This window comes from Jatropha curcas, chromosome 11 (genome assembly GCF_041381405.1).
Source record: "Jatropha curcas cultivar XTBG-Jc1 chromosome 11, XTBG_Jcur_1.0, whole genome shotgun sequence".
Taxonomy (NCBI): domain Eukaryota; kingdom Viridiplantae; phylum Streptophyta; class Magnoliopsida; order Malpighiales; family Euphorbiaceae; genus Jatropha; species Jatropha curcas.
Window position 1 is genome coordinate 13,230,897 of NC_143161.1, and position 21,574 is coordinate 13,252,470.

Sequence of the window (21,574 nt, forward strand, 5' to 3'; positions counted from 1 at the left end):
AAATTTGGTGTGTAGTGTGTTTTTGAGAGAAAAGGGAGAAAAAGAGAGAAAAATGGAGAGGAAGGGGCGTGGCGGCTAGGGCGTGTCACTCTGTGGATTTTAACTTGAACCTGAAAGAATTTTGACTAAAACAGAGGAACAATTATGGAGAAATTTTGGGGGAAAATTGTAACAGAAATAACAAAAATAAATTGAAATAAGAAATTGGAGAAAAATAATATGGGTTGTCTCCCACAAGCGCTTTTGTTTAACGTCGTTTAAGCTCGACGCACTCAACCAAGTTCAGGTCAAACAAGACTGATGGTATTTTTAACTAGATCAAAGTTGTCATTTTGATAAACTTTCGAACGTTAAGCATTAACTTTGAAACTTCGATTACCATCCACTATTTTGATGGCCCCATGTGGAAAAATTTCTTTGATCGTGAATGGACTGGACCATCTAGAGCGCAACTTACCAGGAAAGAGACAGAGTCTAGAATTATAGAGCAATACCTGTTGTCCTGCCTTTAGATTCCTCAGGATAATATGCTTATCATGCCATTGTTTGGTGCGGTCCTTATATATTTTGGCATTCTCATAAGCATGGAGGCGCATTTCATCCATCATATTCAATTCAAGCAATCGTTTTTTACCAACTTCCTTAGTATTAAAGTTAAGAAATTGAATTGCCCAATATGCTTTGTGCTCTAACTCAACAGGAAGGTGATAAGCCTTACCGTAGACCATGCGATATGAAGACATATCGATTGGTGTTTTGAATGCAGTTTTATAATCCCATGGAGCATCATCGAGTTTCTTGGACCAGTCCTTCCTAGATTGTCCAATAGTGGTCTCCAAAATCTTCTTGATTTCCCTATTGGTGACTTCTACTTGTCCACTTGTTTGAGGATGATATGGAGTACCTACACGATGAGTAGCACCAAATTTTGCAAGAAGGGAATCTAAATATTTGTTGCAAAAATGCTTACCTCTGTCTCTGATTATTGCCCTGGGGGTGCCATGACGTGTGAAAATATACTTGATAAAATTCATTACACTTTTGCCATGATTATTTGGAAGGGCAACAGCTTCTCCCCATTTTGAGACATAGTCCACTGCCACTAGAATGTATTGGTTGGAGTAAGATGATGGAAAAGGTCCCATTAAATCCAAACCCTAAAAATCAAAGATTGCTACTTCCAGGATACTATTTAAGGGCATCTCATGTCGCTTTGAGATGTTACCTAACATTTGACAGTGATCACAAAGACGAACAAAGTTAAAAGTATCTTTAAATAAATTAGGCCAATACAAACCGCTTTCCAAGATACGTGCTGCTATCTTGCTTGCTCCAAAGTGTCCCCCACATTCCATTGAATGGCAGAATCTAAGGACACTTTCCATTTCTCCTTCTGGTATACATCGTCAAAATAGCTGATCACTACAATATTTGAACAAAAAGGGATCCTCCCAATAGTAGTATTTGATATCATGAAAAAACATTTTCTTTTGTTGGTAAGAAAGATTGGGAGGAGTGATTTTACAAACAAGGTAGTTAACTATATCGGCATACCATGGAGCTTGTGTGTTTGCCAATAGGAGAAGATGTTCATGGGGAAAGTTTTCATTGATTTGTAATTCTGTTGCATCCTCTTTTCCCAATTCTAGCCTGGAAAGGTGGTCGGCTACGAGGTTTTCAGTTCCTTTCTTATCGTGAATTTTTAGATCAAATTCCTGCAACAAAAGAACCCAACGGATTAATCTTGGCTTTGCATCTTTCTTTTTTAACAAATACTTAATAGCAGAGTGATCAATGTAAACTATTGTTTTGGCTCCAATTAAATAGGCCCTAAATTTGTCAAAAGCAAAAACAATAGCTAGCAGTTCTTTTTCAGTAGTGGCATAATTTAATTGTGCATCATTCAATGTGTTACTAGCATAGTAAATGACATGCAACTTCTTTTCCTTTCTTTGCCCAAGAATAGCTCCAACAGCATGATCATTAGCATCACACATAAGCTCAAAGGGAAAAGTCCAATCTGGTGTAGCAATGATAGGGGCTGAGATCAACTCTTTCTTCAACCTGTTAAAAGCATTCAAACACTCTTTGTCAAAATTAAAAGGAACATCTTTAACTAATAAATTATAAAGAGGTTTTGTGATTTTGGAGAAGTCCTTAATAAATCTCCTGTAGAATCCTGCATGGCCAAGGAAGCTCCTTATTCCTCTCACTGAATTTGGAGGAGGTAGCTTTTCAATTACCTCGATTTTTGCTTTGTCCGCTTCAATTCCTTTTTGTGAGATTTTATGTCCTAGAACAATACCTTCACTAACCATAAAATGACATTTTTCCCAATTTAAAACTAGGTTAGCGTCCTCGCATCATTGCATTACTAAAGATAGGTTGTAAAGACATGCATCAAAAGAGGAACCAAACACAGAAAAATCATCCATGAATATTTCAATAAATTTTTCTACCATGTTAGAAAATATGGACATCATGCATCTTTGAAAAGTTGCAGGAGCATTGCATAATCCAAAAGGCATTCTCCTATAGGCAAAAGTGCCATAAGGGCAAGTGAAGGTGGTTTTCTTTTGATCTTCGGGAGCAATAGGTATTTGGAAGTATCCTGAATAACCATCCAAAAAACAATAATAGGGATAACCTGCAAGTCTTTCAATCATTTGATCAATAAAGGGTAAAGGGAAGTGGTCTTTGCTTGTTGCTTTGTTCAACTTCCTATAATCAATGCACACACGCCAACCTGTTACTGTTCGAGTAGGAATTAATTCATTATTTTCGTTAGAGATAACTGTCATACCTCCCTTTTTTGGAACGACTTGAACAGGACTTACCCAACTGCTATCTGAAATAGGATAAATGATGCCAGTATCCAAAAGTTTTATGACCTCAGCCTTGACTACCTCCTTCATATTTGGATTTAATCGCCTTTGATGCTCGATTGAAGGTTTATAGTCTTCCTCCATCAAAATCTTATGCATGCATACACTTGGACTTATTCCCTGTAAGTCTGAAATTGACCACCCTAGTGCTTTCTTATGTTTTCGAAGAACCAGCAACAACCTTTCCTCTTGATCAAGTGTTAAGTGAGAAGAAATAATAACAGGAAAAGAATGATTCTCACCTAAGAATGCATGTTTTAAATGAGATGGAAGTTGTTTCAGTTCTTGCTTTGGTGGTTCACTTTCTTTCTCATTCATGATGCTTGATTCATTAATGTCATCTTTAATATGCAAAGTGTTTTCCACACATTCATGAACAACATCAATTCGAAAGCAATCATTATAGTCCATAGGAAGTTTACAAGATTTAAGAACATCAAAAACAATTTCCTCTTGACCAATCCTCAAAGTTAATTTGCCTTCATATACATCAATCAATGCTCTTGCAGTTGTAAGAAAAGGTCTTCCAAGGATTAAGGATCCTTCTCTATCTTCATCAATATCAAGAATAACAAAATCGACAGGGAAGATAAATGTACCTAGCTTTACAAGCACATCTTCTAAAATTACTCTTGGATATTTGATCGATCGATCTCCTAATTGTAGAGACATCCTTGTTGGCTTTAGCTCTCCCATTCCTAGCATCTTAAAAACTTCATAAGACATAAGGTTAATGTTAGCACCTAAATCTGCTAAAGCTTTTTCAAAATCAAGATTACCAATATTGCAAGGGATAGAAAAACTTCCTGGATCTTTCAACTTTGGAGGCAATTTATTTTGAATAATTGCACTACACTCCTCAATTAACATTATCGTTCCTTGATCATCAATTTTTCATTTCTTGCTCAAGATTTCTTTTAGAAATTTCGCATAACTGGGCATTTGAGCAAGAGCTTCAGCAAAAGGAATGTTAACTTGAAGCTTTTTGAATACATCAAGAAATTTGAGGAAGCTTTTGTCATCTTGTGCCTTTTTTAATCTTTATGGAAAGGGAACAGGTGGAACATAGGGTTTCACTTCTTCCGGCTTTTCTAAGTCAATGATGGGAACTTTTTTCTGCTCTTCCTTTTTCTTTTTTATCTTTGGTGGCTATTCTAACTGTTTACCACTTCTCAAGGTAATAGCCTATACCTGTTCTTTAGGATTCTTTTCAGTATTACTAGGTAATGTACCTTGAGGTCGGGATGCCATCATGTTTGCGAATTGTCCTAGCTGAATCTCTAAATTCCTTATCGCAACTTGCTGGATTTTGTGGTTTTCTCTGGTTTCGTTTATGAAATCCATGTGCGATTTAGAAAGGGCAATAAGGAGATCATCATGAGATTTCTTCTCTTGAGGAATAAAACTTGGTGGTGCGTTCAAAGCATTGTTAGGATTCCCATATGACAGATTATGATGATTCCTCAATCTGTTATCATAGGAGTTGGAGTATGGGTAATTCTTCCTTCCTTGATTCGTCACGTAGTTTACTTGTTTCAAGGTTTGTGGATTCAAAGAGTCTATCATGCATTCTCCAATCCCATGTTGCCCATTACACCTGTCACAAACTTGCATAATAGAATTTACAGGATTAATGGTCCATAAGTCCAATTTTCTTACCATATTATCTACCTTGGCATTGAGTGCTGTAATGGCATCTATTTCATAGACTCCTGCAGTTTTCTTCCTTTCGGAGTTGTTTTGATAATGGCTATTGCTTGCCATCTCCTCTATCAAGTCATAGGCCTCATCAATCTCTTTTTTCTCAAAAGATCCACCTGCAGCTGCATCTAGATTAATTTTAATGTTAGGAGATAATGTATTATAGAAAGTTTGTACCTGTAACCATTTAGGCAAACAGTGATGTGGGCATTTTCTTAATAAGTCCTTGAATCTTTCCCAAGCTTCGTACAAACTTTCTTGATCATGGTGGGCAAATGTCATTATCTCATTGCGCAGTTTTACAGTATTTGAAGATGGAAAGAACTTTGCTAAAAACTTTTGGGCTAATTCTTCCCATGTTGTGAAACTTCCAGCAAGGCTTGACTGTAACCAAGATCATGCTTTGTCCCTAAGAGTGAAAGGGAAGAGTCTCAATTTTATGGCATCTTTGGAAACATCATTCTGTTTGAAGGTATCACAAATTTGTGATATGAGCGTTAGGATCTTCACTAGGTGAACCTCCATATTGAATTGAGGTGGAAAGCATTTGGATAATTTCAGGTTTAATTTCAAAATTGTTAGCTTCCACCCGAGGTCTTGTGACACTTGAGGTTGTCCCATTAAGATTAGGTGTTGTGTAGTCCCACAAGGTGCGGATCGGATGTTGAGGTGGAGGTCTGTTTTCTAGTTCGTCTTCGTTGACCATGTCTGCTTATTGTTCGGGTTTGCTTTCACGTGTTCTTCTTGCGGCGTTGTTCCTGCGACAAGTTCTTTCAATTTCTGGATCAAAGATTAGGGGTTCAGTCCTACCTGATCTTCTTTGCATAAACACCTGAAATAATTCTTAAAAGAAGAATTAAATAAAACAAAAAGAATGTCTAAATTAATAATAGGGTAATTAGTATTGATATTGATAATGCCAATCCCCGACAACGGCGCCAAAAACTTGACGGTGATTTTCGTAAGTGTACGAAATCGCAACAAGTAATATAGAGTGAAAGAGTATCGTGTCCACAGGGATTGTATATCAAGTACCAAAATTGTGTTAACCTATTTTTATTTAAACGACAACAAGAGAGATTTGTTGTAAGAAAAGTAAATTCTAAAAATAAAATAGAAAGGAATCAAACAATCAATATTTAGATGAGAAGAAATCAATGATTTTAAAACTACTAGGGATTTTGATTTCACTTAATTCTATCCAATTTATTTTATTAGTTTGTTAATCAATTTTAATTGTTGAAGTAGGAGAAACAAACCTAAAATCACTAACAAGCTCACCTGATGTATTGTTAGCTATTCTAATCCGGTCTAATTACCTATCTTCCAATAGCGCAATCAAGCATGAATTAAATCATTAAGTTTTATGGTTTGTTTTGTGAATTCATAACCTAAGGTCATTAACTTATGAAAACCCCCCATGAGTCAAACCATATAGCTTCCGCATCAAGTTATTATTCTCATGTAATTTATTACTTTTTTTATATCAAAAACCCTTCTCCCGATAGTGATTAATGAAATAAATCAATCCAGGGGAGAAACTCAGCCTGGAAGCATTAAGTTCAATAATAAATTATATCATGAACAAGGAAAAGCAAATCTAATACTATAAATTGGAATCAAATTAAGCTACATCACATCCCTAGTATGCGAGTTTTAGTTCGACATAGTAATTAAATAAAACTCAATAATACTTGAATAAAACTTCATAATCAATAATGAATAATGAAAAGAAAACAAGATTAAGATTTTAGAAATAAAAAATAGACAACAGATACGTGGATGGCTTCCTTGAATCTTGGCACGAATATTGGATGCTTGAAATCTTTGAGAGAGAGAGAGAACTATGTAGAAAAATACTAGAACTCGAGATGGCTCTATAATGAATTGTTCCTCTCTTTATATAGACCTCCTGGGAGAAAATCTGACTCCGCTTAGGAAATAGAATCCTTATTAAGTACGAAATCTTCTTTGGAGATCATTGTTTTCGCCCCTCCTTCCCATTTATAATTTATTTATTTATGGAGAGTTGAGATCCTTTAAAACCCCGGAAAAGGGACCTCGGAAAACTTCTTTTTATTTGTTTAGAATTATTATTGGAAAATGGTGTTAAAACCTTTTGGGAACGCGGTGCCGATAAATCGGTCTTATAAAATTTTTGAGTCGCCATCCATTATTTCGGCAATGGGACCGTTTCCGATTTTAATTTATAAAAATGACTCCATTTAACCCAATTTTTATTTAAGGCCAATTATTTGAAAAACTGGTCAGGCGAACCGTGTGCGGTTCTAGGTAAGGGAATTGGGCACGTCGACCCGTTGGAAGCCGACGCCTGGAAAACCGACCTCTTTTACCCTACAATTTCTAATTGATTTTATTTTAGAAAAGCCAAATTATTTAATTAAACCCAACCCGATTAAATCGAACCGAGTTCCTATGTGGAAAATTAATTAATCGCCCCAAATAGATTCATTCATTGCATTCATAATCAATCATAATCACATCAATCATCCACCCATAGTAAAAATAATTAAAAGACCCGCTCTTGCCTTATGGTTAAAGGCGGGCCACAAACCGGATTTAATAATACAATTTAAACCATATAAATAATAAATCCTAAAATCTCAAAATCATAGTAAATTAATTTATTTGATTTGATTAGAACACAATCTGCCCATTAGTGGTCATTTCTTGAATTGAAGTTAAACATTTATTTAATGTCATGAAATTAAAATAAAATAAAATAAAGTATTCTGAACCCTAGAACAGTTGCGTCACGCAACTGTTCTATGAAGAACAGTTGCGTGACACGACTGTTCGTGACCTTATCAAAATCTCCAGATTCATTGATTATTCAGCTAAGACATAATATTAAATAAAAATATAAAAACGAAATAAAAACTATGCGCACGAACAGTTCCGTCACGCAGGTGGTCCAAGCAAAGTCAAGGTCTTTTGGACATGAACAGTTGCGTCACGCAGGTAGTTGCCGCGTGATGCAGCTGCTCTGGTCCGTAACTACCTTTCAAACTACTCTTTTTACGTGTTCTTTTTATTAACAGATGTTTAATATAACTCAGAAACACTCAAAATGGGCAAAATGTTGCTTAATCAAAACCAAACTAATCAAATACTAAGAAAATAAGATATTTCACAAATAAACAACTAAAAATGAAAAGGGAGGTTTAGATAGTTACCTAACCCTCAGATTCGAGGATTGCATACGGTTTAGATGATTTAGGAATGGAACTCCACGATCCCAGAAGCGTTTAGTACCAAGTTTCAACAATAAAACTTTTCTTTTCTTCTTTTCTCTCTTTTTCCTCTTTTTATGACTTTTGGTTTTTTAAGTTTCAATCTATATCTCTAATAGCTTGATCTTCCTCAAGGTTACTCACTAGAGTTCTTGGGGAAAACCCTAGCCGCAATAAGATTTCTCTAAGTCTAAAAAAATGCCAAAGTCCAGAGAAAAGTGAAAAAAGTCCTGTTTAAAAATGAAAATGTTGTATTTATATGGGTAGGGCAACAGAACAAAGCTGCGTCATGCAGGCATCAGCTGCGTGACGGACCCGCGAGCTGCATGACGCAGCTTACTTTTCATACAGTTGCCGCATATCCATACAAACAGTGCAGACCGTTACACGGGCCTGTCCAAGTGATGTCAGCCTGGTTAGAGTTGCGTGACGCAACTACTAGTGCCGTCACGCAGGCGATAGCTGCATGACGCAACCCTAACGCAGGTCAGACTCTTTGAACCGGTTTAAATCAAATTTTGGTTTAAAAACACTTCTGGTTGACCGTGATTCCCTATTTCGCATCCTTATATCATCATTGGGTTAGGCGGGAGCATAAAAACACGCGTCAACAGTTTGCCCCCCCACTTTATCATTAATTGTATAAACAATTAATGTTAAAGTGGTCCATTGACTCGCCTTCAATTTGGCAACCATCCTCGAAGCTCGGTTTGATCGGCTTTCGTCGGCTCCAGTCGGATCAGTAGTGATATCCAAAATTTGGTTTGATGAAGATACCTTTGAAGCTCGGTTTGATTGGCTTGAAGGGTTTTAATTTGATCATCTGGCCACCTACTCAGCTCGGTTTCATCGACTTTCGTCGGCTCCAGTCAGATCAGTAGAGACATCCTCGAGACTCGGTTTGATCGGCTCGAAAGACGTTGGTTTTGCCCTGGTCAACTTCGCAATTCACCATCATTGACCAGGAAAGAGAGTTTAAACAGCTTCGCAACACACCATCACTATTTGGAGGTTGAAATTGTTCTGATCAGCTTCGCAATGCACCATCACTAATCAGTAGGAGAATTAATCCGAACGGCTTCGCAATACAGCATCACTGCTCGGTGGACCCTATCAGCTTCGAAAAACCATCACCGATTGGCCTGAAAAATTGTTCACAAGCAAAAGAGCAATATCTGTGTACAAACAGACCTTGCCTTTTGTTAGAAAAAAGTTGGGACATCACATGCCCCCATGCATCAATCGTAAAATAAAGGATTTGCATCAGGGCAAAAGATTATACTTTTGCCCCCAGTCTGGAATTCCGATCTAGGATAAAAAATATTAGCTTTTAAGGCATACTGTTGAATATTTATTGTCAAAATTTGGTTTAATAATTTTGCAAAAATTTTAACATAAATTTAGGCATAAAAAATTTTGAGTCTGAATTTTCAGGTATAGCCTTCCTGATGCAGTGTTTGGAAGAGAACTTACCTAAGGGTAATCTGGGCAATTTGATGCTCTTGCCCCCTGTGCGGTGAGTAGGCAAAATTGTTGAAGTGTACGAGCCGCATACCGATGTTAAATTGCTTGATCGGGTCATTACAGGCGTTAGATGGGCCGTGTGGGCCTTCTGGGCTTGATAAAAGATGATGGGTCCATTACTTTGGGCTTGGAGAAGTGGGTTTGGGACCAATTAATTACTATAAGTAAGTTTCTTCTTAACCAATTCATTTTCACTTATCACAAACCCTAAGCTATCTGCAAATTCTCTGAACCTTCAAACAACCAAAATGTCTCACCTTCCTGAAATCCCTGCTTCCGCCTATACTCCGGAGATGGAGACTTTAGGGGCGATCCCGGATATCTCGACTTTTGACGGCGAGCCGGTGGCGGTCAGCCGGAATCCACTGACTTCGGGGACGCGACCGCTGCAACTTCTCCCGTTGCCGGGTACCAAGTTCCCGGTCCGCTATGAGACTAGCCGGATGCACGGCTTTCAGACTGAGGTAAGTAAAATTTTTTTCAATTTTCTTGCTTTTGATTCGTAATGTGTTTGATTTTAGTTGAAAATTCAGTCTGTATGTGCGTCGGCAGTTGCACCACGCAGGTAAGAGTTGCATGACGCGACTGTTCCTGCGTGAACAGTTGCGTGACGCAGCTGTTCTAGATGAACAGTTGCGTGACGTAACTGTTCGAGGCGTTAAAGAACCCTAGCTTTCCTGAACTTAAGATTTCGCCCCTTACATGCGTTTAAATGCTTGATTTGTTGATGAATGATTGATCCTTTCTTCCCTGTGACTTATTTTGCCCTGAAAAATGCATAGAAATAACACAGACACAATGAATTTGAATCAATAAGTTAGTTTTTCGCGTACCTGCAACAGTTGCATCACGCAACTGTTCTGTGGAAGAATAGTTCCGTGACGCGACTGTTCGTCAACGAGGCTAAGTCTTGAACAGTTGCGTGGCGCAGCTGTGGGGGTGCGTGGCGCATCTGTTCTTAGGATGCCAAACTTTGAACAGTTGCGTGACGTAGCTGTGGAGTTGCGTGGCGCAGGTACTTAGGTGCGCGACGCAGCTATTCTTCAAGGTGCGCAACTTGGGCAAGCTGCGTGACGCAGCTGTGTAGACGCGTGACGCGGCTATGTAGTTGCGTGATGCAGCTACGGTTTAACTCGAGGCTTGAATTTTTAATTTTCCCTGTCATAGAACAAAAGTAAATAATTGTCAGTATAATATTTATTTAAATTGAAAATCTTTCTTACACAGGTTGATCTGGGCAAGGCCCACTCCGGTGGATCGTCCACTGATACATCGGCATTCTGGGATCTACTGGACCCGCCCATGCGTGCTCGGGTCGTTGCTGCTGGCTTCGGTGATTATGTTGCGGGGCTCCGCCGCACACAGCCTCGTTTTCCACCTACCATGCGCTACGCGCTGATGGAGCGGTGGAATGACTGCATCCACACGTTCGTGTTTGGCTTTGGCGAGATGACACTCACACTAGTGGATTATGCTGCCATCACGGGTCTTCGATTTGCTGGTCCAGTCGCTCCCATGGACGTTCAGTACCAGACCGCTACACTCGGAGCTCAGTTGGTCCGCTCCTTGCTCGGTGTGACCACCCAGACCAGGTATACCGTGCAGGGAGGTCATTTACCGATTTTGGGCCGAGAGGATTAGGACGAGGCTGGCGGCATGGAGGGAGCTGCCAGTGGAGGCCCAGCCTGCTGCCCCTGCTTATACTCGGGAGGATCTCGTCTCAGCTACTATGCACCTCCCAGAATAAGGGAGATCCAGCGGTGCTAGTATGCCTGAGGGACTTGGGCCAAGTCGGGTCATTCGACTGGGCCACTTTAGCTTTGGCTCATCTCTATCACGGTCTGGATGTCTGGACACGTGGTAGCGGTGAGTCGAACTGGCAGTTCATTCGGCCACTAGAGGTATATTCTTAATCTCTTCACCTTTCTCCTTTGTCATTTTATTTTCAATTGTCCAACTGTACACTGACATCACTGTAATCTTTACTGCAGGTGTGGGCTTATGAGTACCGCATTTACCCAGGCGGTCCGAGCGGTGATACTCCGGTGGACTCTCGGCGGATCCCTCAGTATCTGGCCCACTGCCACCATACTTATGCCAGTACCGAGGATCCCGAGTATAGGAGGAGCTTCCTTAATGATAGGGTGCTGTCTGATGTAAGTACAAAAACCTTCTGAATAACTTAGCTTTATTTCCCATCTCTTTTACTGTATAAGTACTGATTCATCTGTTTTGCAGCTACTTTTGACTCCCTGGGAGGGAGAAGCCTGGAGTACTTATCCGGGTCGCGAGGTCGCGGAGCTACACACTCGATCTAGACTCCTTCTGCAGGGGTACTGGCTTGACCGGTACTTCCTGGGGGAGAGAGTCTTTGATATCTCGGCGACCCCGGCACAGCGGCGAGTGCCTCATGCTCCTCCTTGCCATATGTGAATTCTGGAGGGCATGACTGCAGAGGATAGGGAGGAGGAGTACGAGGGCTCCGCAGCTGGTGACTTTCTGTCGGCTTGTGACTACCCTGCGTACTTCTCCACTCGGATGCAGGCTCGGCTTCCAGAGGTCCTGGAGTACACCTAGGTGATCTTCTTATCTTTAACCTTATTTATTTTTCTTCAACTGTTTAATCAACTGACTCAGTATCTTCCTCTGTGACTTGTCGCAGGAGCGGAAGACGCATAAGACACCGGCCCATTACAGAGCCGAGACTACGGCTGAGGCAGAGGCGGCGGCTGCTCCGGCTGGACCGGCGGGAGTAGTACTGGGCGATGTCCCGTTCCCACCTGGCATGGAGGTGGTGCTGGATCCCGGTCTGGGCCTGGGGTCGGCCATCATTATTCCTGCGGACCTTCGGCAGGCTCCTCCACCACCGCAACTAGATCCTAAGCATGCCACACACGTAAGTAGTAAACTGAATTTACAAAGTTAAGAACATTTTACTTGAATAGTTCTTTAATGAATGCTTTTCTATGCTTGCAGGTGCCAGCTCAGAGATACTAGGAGCTGTGCCAACGGTTCGGATTCACCCGGTCCTTCATTGGCCGACTCTACTCCGAGCGGCATAAGAGGGTATGCATTTCTTTACCTTTTTCTTTTCTGCTTCTTTTCCTTCGCAAACCTTCTTACATGTGTTTGCTTTTACAGGATTTGGAGATCGGGAGACTGCAGAGGCACCAGTCTCACCAGTCCGGTGCTATGGCCCGACTCCAGATGGAGGTGGATCGGCTCCTGACGAGGCTAGAGGTGGAGGGTATCCCGCTGGACTTCTCAGAGGATGATGATGACGGTTCTTCTTCCAATGACGCACCACCGTCTCCACCCCCTCAGGCGGCTGCTGGTCCGAGCCGGAGGCGTTGGTAGCCTTGCTTCCACGTTTCAGCCATTTTTGAACTTTTTTTGAACATTTTGTAGTTTATAGGATTGATTGTATAGTTTTATTAATTCTATGATATCATTTACACATTTTTTTTTTCTTTTATTTTTCTTTTATTACATTATCATACATGTTTATATTTTACAACTGTGAGATCTTATTCCTGCAAAAACAAAACACAAACATAAAAACACAAAATAGAGGTGTCCCATTTATTCACAAAAGTGGTCCACCTCGTTAGCAGTCAATGGACTAATTTATTGTAAGTGAATAAATGAAATAAAATGAAATAAATAAAGAATAAAATAATGAACCTAAAATGAAATACGACAAAAATCAATTCATAATCAGAAGTGGATCGTAGTATTTACCTGACAGGGCGGTTAATGTGGTCATAAAGACTCAACCTCCTTATTGTACAAACTGTTCTTCTTATTAATGCAGGCTTAAATGTCCACCAATCGGAGCGATCCATGCATAAATGCCCTTTCATCCACTGTTGATAGTAGATATCAGGTCAAATAAGTATGGTGCTTTGTTCGTTAGACCCTTTACACTTCTATAAATGGAGGCTTCCCTTTATGTCTTCTTCACTTCCAGCATTCAAAGCACATCCATTTCTTAGATAATCATTTTCCATGGCCTTCAGAAACCAAGTGTCATCCTTCGTCCAATCCATCCCTGATGACTTATGGCAAATTCCCCTTATGAACCAACTCGTTTGGCTGAAATATTTCAAAGACTTAAAACCCAACTGTAACGCCCCATTTTTCCTGTATTTCAATAGTAGTTTACCGGTCTGTGAATAGTACCACCGGTCCGGAAGTTAGTATTATTTTTTGTCCGGAAAAATTACTATTTATGTTTTATATTTTATTTAACATTTTTGGAGCATGTATGCATGGTTTTTATGGGTAGAAAGTAAGGAATATTTTTGGAGAATTTAGATACTTAGTGAATAGTGAATTATGGTGCTATATTAAGTAAGGAAATTTGAGAAATTATTTTTATGGAGGAAATTTGAGGAATTATTTTTATGGAATAAATTAGAGAGTTTTGTGGAGATAAATAATATTTTGAAGGAATTTAATTAGAGAATATTTGGAGAAAAGACCAAAACACCCTCCAATTTGGAGAAAAGACCAAAATACCCTTTAGTTGCTTTATTAAAGGCAACCATCAATTATTGAGCAACAAATTTTACCTTCTTCTTCTACTTACATGTTTCCTTCTCCTCCTCCTCCTTCTTCTTCTTCTTCTTCCTTTTCTTCAATTCTTACTTAGTAAACACTTAGTAACCATATCAAATTCACCCATCCAACTTGATTTAAGTACTAAATCTTAGAGAGTGAAGCTAGAGAAGTCATTTTTGGTGACTAATTTCAAGGAATTTGGTGATTTTCCTACTTGGGTCAAGTAAGTGATTTTATGATAAGTTAATTATTTTTGGGTTTAGAGTTGTCTTTTAGCATATACATGCTTAATCATGCTCCAATTACTTCTTTTATTTGTTTTCTTTGTTTGATTTTGAGTTTCTTACATGTAGAGGGTGGAGAGCCTTCTAACAAAGATAAGGGCAAGACCAAAGCTTGAGAAGCTTTGATTAAAGCTTGTTAAAGCTTGTTTTGAAGGTTAGCATTCATAAACACACTTACCTTACTCAAATTTTTGATTTTGTGCCTTTATGCTCTCATGTGTATATTTTGGGATTTTGTATGAAATGATTGATTTGTTGAATTTTGGTTGCAATAACATGCTCTTGGGTGACGTTTGATGAGTATTTATGTTGTGGTAGACATTTCTCCCTTGTATCTTTGTTGTTCATGTTCCTTTCATGGGTAAAGTAAGCTGAATTTGGGAAAAACGTGTTTTTGAGTGAGATTAAGGACCATTTTTTTATCCTTTCTAGTTTCCATTTATGTCTAAGTCCTTGACAAAAGTTGTAGGTCTATCTCTTAGCTTTCCAACCCATCCTCTTGTGTTCAATTTGGAGATACATAGCTCAACTTATGGCTGAAACACCCAAACTGACTCTGTTTGTATCGGGCCACATGCATCACTGAATTGAGTGCCCATTTTGACCACTATAATGACAAGATTAGGTTCTGAGTTCTTCATAAAGGTTATTTCCCTGTGTCTTGAGAATTTCCTCGTTCTGGATTGGTTTCATTTGAGTGTTTGATTAAGTAGGAATTCAATAAACATTGGACTTGGTTCTGCTGAATCAGGTCTGGTCTGTTAGTTTGTGTTCCTAGCTTGGTTTTGTTATCTTCCATATTGATCTGGGCTGTGATCCCTTCCTAACATTTGTAGCATTTTTTCTTAGCTTTCTACTGAATCTGATTTCATTTAATTTGGAGATCCATAGCTCAAGTTATGTTTTAAAAACACAGCAAAGGTCAATGTTACTTTTATGCTGGAAATTTTCTATGTTAAGTCATTTTGTTTAAGTATGAGAATTTTTATGAATTACTTAAGTTTAAATTAAGTTTTTATTATGAGAAGACTAAAGAAAATGAATTTTATGAGAAATGTTTTTGGGCTCTAATACACTTGGTGTGGATTTGATGCATGATTTGATTTTATTATGTATGATGAGCATGCTCGGCATTTGATGCCATTATGATAAGAAGCTATGATCATATGCTAGGCATGTGGGTGTCTTATGTTAGGGCGGACGCGCTCTATATGTTATGATAAGGTTGGCGACCTAAGGCCATTATGAATAAGCTATGAAAACTTATCTGCTTCTTTTTCTCCTAAGTGTATGTGAGCCCTTGTAAAATATTTTTAAGGAAGTGAAATAAATGAGATCACATTATGTTAATAACTCTTAGTTTACCATAACATATTTATGATATCAAATGAATTTTTAAAGCATGATGTGTTGGTGTACATATGTAATACATGTTCAAATTGAATGATTTTATGTATATAAATGATTTTTAAGTATGTTGTCATCACAACATTGGTTTGTTGTGTTTAGGAGCACTACTGAGTTTTATACTCAGCGCGTTGATTTTATCACGCGCAGGTTGGAGATTGTGCTTGCTGCTTAAAGACCTGAAGAGTAGCATCAAAGCTAAAGAGATATTTTGGTAGTTACCTAGTATTTTTTTTGTAACTAAGAATTATGGCATGTATAAGTATTACATTTTTGAAGACTGTATTATTTAATTTATCACTTAAGCATATTGTTGTAAATTATTTTGGTGTATATATATTGGGAGATAAACTTGGACTTATTTAATGGTTAGAACATTAGAAGTTGATATGTTTAAATGAATGTATTGAATTGATGAATATTATAATGTTATTGAGGATATGAAATGATAGAAGTGCTATTGTGTTGTTATTGGAGTTTGATGGGGTTTGGAGTTTGGATTTGGGAGTGCTTTGTATTCATATGTTTGGCAACTTCTATTTTTAGGGGAAACTCTTGCAGTTTTTCTGTAGGACTCTCCCAAATCATTTTCAAAACAAAATATTCTTACTTGCTAAACTTATGAATACTAAGTCACTTCTCGTTCATAATATGATTGTATGGTTTATATGTAGGTTAGGACGGTGCCTCCGGAACCGAATGTGGCATCCACCGTTGGGTCTTTCGGGATCGGGCGGCGGGTGTTACACCGACCATGGCTTCTTGTCTTGGCTCGTCACACATTTCAATCCTAACACTATGGTTTTCCGGTTTGAAGGCTCTGAAGTAACTCCGACCTATGAGGAAATGTGTGCCGTGATGGATCATCATCCTGAACAAGATGAAACTCCGGCTTTACCCCCAGGCCCTAGGTATGATCTATCCGAGATTGTGACCCTGTGTCCGGTTTATCTCCTTGATGGCATAAACACGGATCAAGGTCTTCCTTTGGATCCTTTTTTAAGTAAGGTTTTATCCATGGATATAGATCCCTCTTAGATTCGAGCTTGCTGTTTCTTGCTGTTGAATGTGTATGCCATGAAGAGCTGCGAACCTGGCATTGGAGATTTTCGACTTCTAACAGTGGTTCGTGACATGCAAATGTATCATCATACTGTCTTCATGATGATCATGGGAGAGACGATGTGTTGGGTTAGGGATATTGCCCTTCACATCACCAACTTCAATGTTCATCATCGCGATTGTCCAATGTTGTTGCAAGCCTGGGCTCTAGACAAGTTAAGCCTGATTCTTCCGGTCCCAGTTCGTTTGATCCCAACCTATGGCCCTGCCAACTTTCGGTCTCGAACTCGAGGACGTTTCGATTTTAGGGATAACCCTATAATTCGGTGGACTTGTCCTTGGTGGAGGATCAGACTGGTCACAACCGGAAGCATGAACCTCAACTACGTGTTGTATGCCAGTCTAGACCGTTCCATGGCTTATTTCCCAGATAAGATCAGCCGTCAGTACGGAATGATACAGCGTGTTCCCAGAACCCACCACTTTGAAACTGGTCTCATAACGCCGCACCTATTGACCAATTTGGCTGACCGTTGGCAAAATCGAAATACCAGGTACCTAGATGAAGGAACGATGCAGGACATTGTGACGCCCGTGTATGTCAACTGGTTCTTTACCCCATGATGATGCTAGGTTCTGTGAATATCGGCCTCTGATAATAGGCCCTACTAGAATAAATGTTGTTTGTTGTTTTTTTTTCTGTCTTCTTTTATTCTCGAGCCATGAGCTCCTAATTAATGTACTGCTTTCTTTCAATTGATGACTTCGATAACTCTATCTTTATTATTTCCTGCTTTCTGCACACATGAATCAACAAAAGACAACAAATCTTTTCTTACGAAATCGTTTGTTGTGTTAGTTATTTGGGCCTCCTGCCCCCGGGTTAATAAATGAAAGCTTATAAAAATGAATTATTCTGTAAAGACAGAATCTTACACTTGGAAATAAAAAGAATGGGGTGACTATTTTATTACCTGCACAGATCAAACAAAAACAACATATGTAACTTCATTATGTATGCATGAACCTATATGAGCACTAGGGTTTTATCCAAGGTTTTATGTTGATCTTTCCAGGGAAATCGCTGAGAAAATGGTGTTCGCCCTTCTGATCAATGTTTAAGAGAATTCATTGCTTAGGCAGGACCAACAGCCAGAACATTTTAAGCCAGATGAGTCAATCTTGATCGGATAAGCAGATAAGCAGAGAGGAAGGTCTTGCATTCTTTGACCATAACCCCGAAACAAAAGGAAGAAAAAAAAATTTGAAATTCAAACCCTTTATTAATCTTACTTCTTTTCAACATTATACAGAAGTAAAGAAAACTTATTTTAATACAATGGTCATTTATTCTAACTATTCATTTACCTATTCTCCTTCAAGTCAAGTTGATGGCGTTGAGCGACCAAACACAAATCTGTCACGAACGCATGGCATAGATTTCGCATTTAAACTAAGCACCACGCGTTGATCCCGAAAATTTTGTTTTTATTATTTTTTATTCATGCTCTAACTTTTGCCTAGGCCGCCCTTTCGGGTTTTCAACTTAGCTCCCTTTTTTTTTTTTTTTCGAAATCGTCATTTCAGGTATAAAATCTTTTCATTTGATCCTGATTGACAATCCGGTTGACAAGCTTCCCTTCCATGGTAATTAATTCAGCGGTACCTTTGGCTAGTATCTTCTGAACTCTGAACGGTCCATGCCAGTTGGGTTTGAATTTCCCACCAGGGTGATTCTGGGCTTCATGATCCAATAATCTAATCAATACCAAATCTCCATTCTTTAAAGCCCTTGGATGTACCCGTTTGTTGTAGAAATGAGCAATCCTTCTCTTTCTCATTTGATCCTGGAATCGAGCATTCAGTCTTCTTCCATCTAAGAGCGCTAGATCCTCGTATTTTTTCTTGACCCATTCTTCCTCGGTCAGACCAGCTTCTACCAAAACCCTGAGAGACTTCTTTTCGAGCTCTATCGGTAGCACTGCCTCCATTCCATATACAAGTTCAAAAGGAGAGGCTCCATTTACTGATTTGAATGTAGTGCGATGCCCCCAGAGCGCGAAAGGAAGTTTCTCGGCCCAGTTTCTGTACCTTTCACACATCTTCGACAGGATTCTTTTAATCTCCTTGTTCGCAGCTTCTACTGCACCATTAGCCTGAGGGCGATAAGGAGAAGAGTGGTGATGCTCAACCTTATACCTATAAAGCAACTAACCAACATCTACTTGAAAATGAGAACCATTATCTGTAACTATGTGATGGGGCACACCATAGTGACAGAAAATGTTCTGTTCAATGAATCTAGCCACATGTTTGGCGGTTAAGGTTTTGTAAGATTGAGCCTCAATCCATCTAGAAAAGTAGTCCACTGCAACCAATATATACTGATGGTCATTCGATGTTGCTAGCGTGATTTTCCTGATAATATCTATGCCCCATGCAGAAAAAGGCCAAGAGGGAGCTATCGGATGGAGTTCAACAGCAGGTAAGTGGCTTTTATTGTCATGATATTGGCATGCTTTGCAATGACGCACATAATTAATGCAATCACCTTCCATCTGCATCCAAAAATAACCTTGCCTCATGATTTTTCTAGCTAAGCTCATGCCACTTAAATGAGTATCACAAACCCCCTCATGGACGTTCTTCATTATTTCTTCTCCCTCTTTCTTGCTCACGCATCTTAGCAGCATCCGGTCCCAAGCTCTTTTATAAAGTTCACCATCGGCCAGGACATAATTCAAAGCCATTTTTCTGAGAACTGCACGGTCTTCTCTCGTCGCATCATCAGAAAAAGTTCCGTCTTTCATACACCTCAGAATATCCGTAAACCAGGGTTCTTCCTCCGATTCAACCTGGTTCACAAAATGATCTTTATAGCACGAGATATTGGCTGCGATAATGATAAACGGCTTCTTTGGTACTTTGCTCAAATCCTGCCAAGCCGATGCTAAATTTGCCAAGGCATCTGGAATTCTGTTATAGGTTCTTCCTCTGTCAGTGAAGGTGATCTTATCAAAGAGTGCTGCCTTCTTCAACAAGTACTCAACATAGGGCTTCAATCTCTCTTCTTCTACTTTCCATCTCTCATTGGCATGCTCGATAACTAATAACGAATCTCCTATTACCTCGACTTCCTTAGCACCTGATGCAAGAAGAGCTTCCATTCCCATGATGCATGCTTCATATTCAGCCATATTGTTAGTGACGGGAACAACAACCTTTTGCACATTGTGGTGACCTCGCCATTAGGTGCTTCTATTACAATACCAGCTCCGGCTCCATTTCTGTTGGCTGATCCATCAAAGTACAATTTTCAAGCTCTTGTTTTGACACACAGCAAGTGTTCATCCGGAAACTTCAATTCCCATGATTCTTCATTTGCAATGGGGTTTTCAACTAGGAACTCTGCCACAACCCGACCTTTGACTGTTTTCTTCGTTACGAACTCTGCGTCCACACTAGACATCTAAATTAACCACTTAGACAGTCGTCCTTCTAGAGTAGGCATTTTCTGCAGATACTTCAGAGGATCGATTTTGGAAACGAAAGTGACCCTGAAGGAATCAAAGTAAGGCCTCAACTTCTTTATCGACCATACTACTGCCATACACGTTTTCTCCACCAAATTGTACTTCTCCTCTATAGGCAGTAGTTTCTTGCTAATGTAATAAATGGCCTTTTCTACTCCGGCGGTGTCCAGCTGTACCAACATTGCTCCAACTCCTGCATCCCTACAGACAAATACAGGACCAGAGGTTCTCCTGGTCTAGGTGAACTTAGCACTGGTGGATTCATCAAATACTTCTTTATGTGATCATAGGCTTTCTGGCAGTCCTCGTTCCACTTAACCGGCTGATTCTTCTTAAGTAGCTTGAAAATCGGAGCACAAGTGATGGATAACCTTGAAATAAACCTGCTGATATACTGAATTTTTCCCAAGAAGCTTCTTACCTGACGTTCCGTTCTTGGCGGTTCTATATCCTGAATGGCTTTTATTTTATCGGGGTCAACCTCAATCCCGTTAGGTCCTACAACAAAACCTAACAATTTCCCTTTTGTTACTCCGAATACGCACTTTTTGGGATTGAGTCTTAGATTGTACTGCTTGACCCGTGTGAAGAACTTTTCTAGCATTTCTGCATGCTCTTCCTGTGTTCTTGTCATGATCACCATGTCATCTACATATACTTCCAATCCTTTATGGATCATATCATGAAATAATGTTGTAGCCATTCTTTGATATGTTGCCCCGGCGTTCTTCAGTCCAAATGGCATCACTTTATAGCAAAAAGTACCAAAGTCCGTGGTGAAGGCAGTCTTATGCTTGTCCACTAAGGCCATCAGTATTTGGTTGTATCCGGAGAATCCGTCCATGATAGAATAACATCCCATTCCTGCAGCACTGTCGATCAAAACATCTATGTGCGGAAGTGGAAAGTCATCCTTAGGCGAGGCTTTGTTCAGGTCCCTGTAGTCGACATAGACCCTTATCCTCCCATCTTTCTTCAGCACAGGGACTATATTAGCCAACCATTCCGGATAGTGTACTACTTCCAAGAATCCTGCGTCCAACTGCTTCTGGACCTCAGCTTTGATCTTATCCTGCCATTCTGGTCTGACCTGTCTCCTTTTCTGTTTCACCGGCTTAACACTCGGATCAGTAGGAATGAAGTGCTCTGCTATTGATCTGTCGATTCCTGGCATGTCAGCGTAGCTCCAGGCAAATACCTCTGAATTTCTTCTAATACATTCTTGAAGATCCTGTCTAAGTTCAAGTTTAAAGTCTGATCCGATTTCGATTATTTTAGGATCTTCAGTGGTGCTTAAGTTAAATGCAAAATGATGCAATGCATTTATGTCAAATATGCGCGTGGTATAATCAATGCCATGA

The 21,574-nt window shown here is 39.5% G+C and overlaps 1 non-coding gene across 1 annotated transcript; it reads left to right on the top strand.

Annotated features, from left to right (window-relative positions):
* The first annotated feature begins 4,779 nt into the window (after window positions 1-4,779).
* On the top strand, window positions 4,780-4,886 carry LOC149492610 (small nucleolar RNA R71). Its single transcript, XR_016319038.1, has one exon. It is a non-coding gene; the product is annotated as a small nucleolar RNA R71 (small nucleolar RNA).
* The last annotated feature ends 16,688 nt before the right edge of the window (window positions 4,887-21,574 follow it).